The following is a 6,000-nucleotide window of genomic DNA, read 5'->3' as shown; positions in this document are numbered from 1 at the left end:
TGTGTCTGTGCATACGCAACACTGCGTATGCGTGATTTAAAATCTTATTTATTTGAAATCATTGTCCGCTCGATTATAACGACCACACCCAAAGCCATCAAATATTTGAAAAATTTACACTAAATTGCAACAGTTAAGTGAATAAAATTTTGAAATATCTCGAATAAATTAAGCGTGAACGCATTATAAACATGCTCACATTACATGAATTGTGAGACTTAATTATAAAGCTGAGGTGGCTCAATGTATGCTAATCTTATGATTCAAAGCACTCAGTAAATATAAACTTATTTACAGGTTGGAAATTGGTAGGTAATCGAGATAAAAGTAACGTGAAGCATAAATGACTGAGCAAAGCAAATTGACACAGCTCACACATAAATGTATATGAAATTTTCAAATGAGGCACTTATTTCTGACTATAAATTATAGACAAAATTTATTCAAGCATTCATAATATACTAACTGCTTAAGCACAAACAAGCACACACATACATTTATATAAAGTTTATATGCTTCAGTTGATATTCATTCAAATTATAGTTTAGGCAGGAAATTTAATTTGAATCATGCCCAAAATTATGACAAAGGCACATCAGCAATAGACACAAACTGTTACACAAGCAGACATGTTAATGAATTTGTGCGTGAGCTCTTGAACAAAGTGATTAATTACGGGTTAATATAGAGGAAAATCGTTAGCACCGAAAGAAATCGTTGGGAAAGACAGTTTTAAGTGCTTATTAGCCGGCAATTTATATGCTTGAGTTAATTTGCTGTGCACTTTGTGACTAATAAATAGGTCTAATCGGGAAATTATAGTACACTTGATATTGACAAACATTATACTTAATCAACTTAATAAAAACTTCATGTTAATAAGCTGCAAGACCGAACTTTTCATATTTACACGTGTAATTAGGATTTGCCTTTTTTTTTTTAAATATTATTTGGTACTTATGTAATATATTTTATATCAAAGAACTCATATAAAGAATACGCATAAATTTTATTTACATTTGCTAATAGAATTTTTAATTAGTGCCAGCAATGAGGTGACTTTTTATAGGGACCATTCAAAAATCTATCCTGAATTATGACAAGAATTATAATTTATCTAGTAAGCGTTTTTAATAAAATTTCTTCATGTCCAATTATTCTGCACGCCCAAGCATCACGCCCCCTTTTTGCCGCCTTGAAGCAAGCAGCCAAGCAATGCACATAATTCACAGGGAGCATATAATTGAAATATCGTGACTTTGCGCTACTGTGTGGCACGGCACATAAAATTTTATTAAACGCACAGCAACAAGAACAAGGAGTACAATGGGAAAACTAGACTCACCAGCCATTATAACTTTAGACATAATTTATGGTAGCACTTGCGGCGTTTTCTATTAAAATATATATGTGTATGTAATACATACGTACATAATTTTTAGTATTTTTTTCGAATTTATTTCGAACTTTGCGTGTCAGCAATAATAAATACAAAACACGATAATGCCGCTGCCTGGCAATGTTTCTAAATTTGCCGAATGCCAAATTGCCCAATTGCCAGCAGATAGGACAGATTCAGATACAAGTGCAGATACCACAGATACTTTGCTCCGCACTTTGTACTGTAATTGTAAGTGAACTTTGCATGTGCGACACGCACATTGTCACAGCTGCCAAAATGTGTCCTTGCGTGCGGTTGTGTGTGTGTGTGTGTGTGTGTGTGTGCATCGCGTGTGCTTTTAAATAACGATACACTTGTGTATCTGATGACGACCCTGAGATGCTGATGCTCTTATCGCGCTACGTAAATCACGGGAATACAATGTAACAGTTTGTCAAAAAGTTGGCAGTTGCACACACACACACACACACACACACACAAACTTTCACACACACTCACTCATTGGCAGCAGATAAATTATATATATTAATAATTTTCAACAACCAAAAGGCACTGAGTTTTATTTGTGGTTCGCACTTTGCCTCCCTTAACACTTGGATAAGTAAATAGTCTCTTTTTTAGAGCAAATGCGATTTTAATTCAATAAAAGACAATTTAGGAATGAATTTTAAATTATTCTATAAACCTCAAAAAGTCTGTTGCTTTATCATCTATCATAGAAAATTCACTAGTTGCCTTTGATAATGTTGTTTTCAAGAAAATCGCGTACTTATTAGCCGAATAATTATTTTTTTTTATTTATGTTAAGTAGCTTAGTATATTTCGTTATTATCTCAGATGTGTGTCTAAATAGCGTATAATCTAATCACATGCGATAACACTGATCAAGTGGATAGAAGTTTTCAGTAGTAAACATGAAATTCTGGGGAGTTACCGCAATGTATATTTTGCTGGCATCTTCATCAGTGGCTCTTAGCTCGTATTGTATAAGTGAGTTTCAATTTCAGACTTAATAAATCCAATTAATTTTCCATTTTAGAGACGTGCAAACGCAATATCCAATTTCCATTATGTACTCGAAATACTTGGGGTTTTGATGATGTTCAGCGATTATGCTATTATATTTCGGCTCGTTCGGCGCCTTGTGGACGATTTCTAGGTAAAAAAGGGTGTACTGACCTTTGCTTGACGAATAAATGTAATTGGAATAACTGAAATTGAACAATCACAGATTATTAAATGTATTTAAAAACATCAACTATTGCAGATTGTAGCTGGAATTTAAATCAAACTGTGAACCAACGCGATAAGGGCAATGGAAAGTTTTAAAAGAACACATGAGCTTTCCATTAAATTCCGAAAAAATGTTTTTTTTTCGAAGAATTCAGATCATTTTAAGTAATAATAAAATTTAATTATAAATAAAGCAATAAAATAACAAAACTAAATAAAACTGTGAGTAAATTCACTAGTGATTCACTTTTGAAGCTAAATAAAAATTTGTTAGAAATTAATAAGCTTTCAGACATTAATGGCTCATTAAGAAGCTATGCGTTAATCCGCTTAGGAAGTTAAGTTTTCATATTAAATTTCAAATTTTGTAATTTTAAATGAGAGATTGACGAGATAGAAAGCTACTTAAATTTAACAATGAATTAAAGCTTAAACAATTAAATACTTTCTTCTCAAAGCTCAGCACTCGCAACTAAACTTTAACTATTGTTAAGAGTACTAAGAAAAGAGTTTGTCAATAGACAAGCTAAAGTTCGTAACTTCTTTTGGGACAGCGTTGAAGTACAGGAGTATGTTGAAAGTCGAGTATATTTTGGTGTTTCAATGACACTGTCATTGGCAGTTGATTGTCTGTCTGTTGTTTGTTGTCTGGTTTGTCGCTGTCGCTTGCGCTAATGAAACATACTTCTAGTACTTTATTTCATTTGTTATCCTTCATCTACAGCTGGCTGATTGCCTCGACGGCGTTTAGCTCATTCTCGCTCGGCTTTCCTTGCCTCCTTGTGTCCTCTATTTTATTAGATTTTATTTGCTTAGCCTTTATTTGTCTTTTGCCGTCATCCTCGTTCCAACTCCTCTAAGTATCCAATTTTAGTTGGCTGCCCTTGTTTTGTTTTCTCCCATGCCACTGGGCATTTTACAAAAGAGTGTGATAATTTTTGCATTCTCTCTACTTGAATTACAATGGGTATGCCAAGTAAATTAACGACAAACTGTCAAGTGAAGTTTCTTGAAGTTTCATGAGGAGTCTATTTGGAAAAACGTTATTAGAATGAAATATTTTATTCTCATTCCTGGATATTTTGTTTACAGGGTATCTGCCAAGTGTTTGTTGTTGCTTTTGTGTTCGTCTTTCGCTAGTTCCAGCCAAATGTTTGTATCCGCATTCCTTTTGTGTGCTTCTGCTTTACGTTACTTTTATTTACTTTGGTCTTTTGTTTGTTAGTTTTGTATGAACAAGTTTTCCTTGCCCAATGCTCAGGCCAAGACCGACCGACCGACCGACCGACGGACTGGCCAACTGGCCAACTGGTTGGCCGCATATGCCATGTAGCCCGTCTTCGTTCTCGGCCCATTTCCCATAGACGGCTATGTTCATTCTGGGCCTTGCCTTTTTTCTAAGCATATAGACATGAGGCCCTGTGTGTGTGTGTAAATTCGTCAAGTTTGTAAACAGAAATTATGACAATTAAGTTGACTGTTGGCTTGTTTGAGTTTGCTTGGCGTCTGTAAACTTTGCTTACAATTTAAGCTGAAATTGCATTAAATTCTTCATCTTCAACTTAATGCACATTACGCATACGCGCTACGTGATGATGGCAAACTCGATTAAAAATTTTTCTTTGACACTACCAGTTGACTTCTTTTTGGCCTGAATTTTAATTTTCAGACATTTTTGTATGTCAAAAGTTGAAAGCTGCCAATTGCAGTTGGCCTCAGGACCCCAGGACCCCAGAGTCCCAGCAGGATTTCGAACTCGAAAAGTGTTAAAGGTGCGGCATTCACAATTGTTCATTAGATCAGCAAGTTGGTAAAGTTTGTCGAGCTTAAATGCCACTTTTACGGCTGCTGACACACTCGAGTTGAATCCGATTGGATTTTTTTCAACTCGCATTTGATTTTTTTGTTCGCCCTTCTTATTCTAATTCCAAGTATTTTATGAATTTTCTTATCAATGCAAGTGGCAAGTGGCAAGAGGCAAACGGCAAGGACGAAGACGACAAAAATTTACGTGCAAAGTGGCAAGTTGTGACAACGATGGGGAAGCACCAAGAACACCGACGACATGCCTGAAAAATAAGGACGAAGTCGAAGTGTCAAGGCGTGAGGAGTGAGACCAAATGTGTGGCAACTTTTTCTTCGTACTCACTCGATCTCTCTCTTGGCCTTCTCACTGCCATTCACAATTTGTCATGGAAGTTGCTGCTGGGGCAGACGATAAGAAACTTTGACTTGATATAAGCAAAATGCGGCTATTGATGCTAAATGTTGCCAGTTAGTCTCTTTAGCATTTTCTGCTTGAGTTCGTGTGTATGAATTTCGTTCTTAACAGCTTATCGAATTCTATTTGTTTAAACTTAAATTTGATAAAATAACAAAATTCAATTATTATTAAATTTTAAGACGTTTGAAAAATTAGAAACCCCTTTATAAATGAAATGTAATTAAAATGCAATGAAATGAAAATACATTTTTGGATTTAATACTTTTCTAAATATATAGTTCGGATAATTTTTATATGTGTAATAAATATGTTTTAATTTATCGTCCATTTGAATAGAATAGAAATAGAAAGATTATGAAATATATAAATATTTAAATCTTTAAATCAATTTATCGAGTAGTTGTAATCTTCTTATTTTGAGTATACAAGTTTTCATTAAGCAAGTTTGATTTTATTTAAGAGGAATGTAATAGATTAACCCAGTTCACATTCACTTGTATGCGGCTCTCGTCTATCAATCAAATAGAAGCTTTCTTTCTATCCAGACTTGACATTACTTAATTCAGATGTGAGCCATATTCACAACTTGGAAATATATTTTATTGATGGATTGCATATTCTGGAAACCACGAAATAGTGTTGCTGTTGACTTGTTGCAGCTGCCACTTACACCGCAACACTTGCAACTCTTTGGGGGATAAGTTTGCCTACAATGTTACACTCTTATGGGTACAACAGCAGCTGTTACAATGGCTTTACCGGCAAACATAAATACAAATATAAATGCAGACATACACACAAACACAAACATGCAAAAGCAATAGTAAAAGGGTAAGCTTAGGAGTAGGAGAAACACTCGAAACGCTTTTGGGCTTGTCTACTATATATGCGTGTTTTGCTGGTTGCTAACCTGCAAACTTGTTAAATGGCGCGAAATTCTTTTCAATTTCAATTTCGAGCTGTAGGCTTTTCTAACATTTTGTTGTTGTTGTTCGGGCTGTTGTTCGGTTTGTTGATGCTGATGTAGATGTTACCAGTTGTTGTCTACGTTGTGCCAGTTGCCAAATATTTGCATTCGAACTCAATTGGTTGCGCTTTCTGTTTATTGCTTTTTGCTGCTAGCTGGTCAAATTGAACGCGT

The sequence above is a fragment of the Drosophila innubila genome (assembly GCF_004354385.1).
Source record: "Drosophila innubila isolate TH190305 chromosome 2L unlocalized genomic scaffold, UK_Dinn_1.0 4_B_2L, whole genome shotgun sequence".
Taxonomy (NCBI): Eukaryota; Metazoa; Arthropoda; class Insecta; order Diptera; family Drosophilidae; genus Drosophila; species Drosophila innubila.
This window is presented reverse-complemented; position numbering follows the sequence as displayed.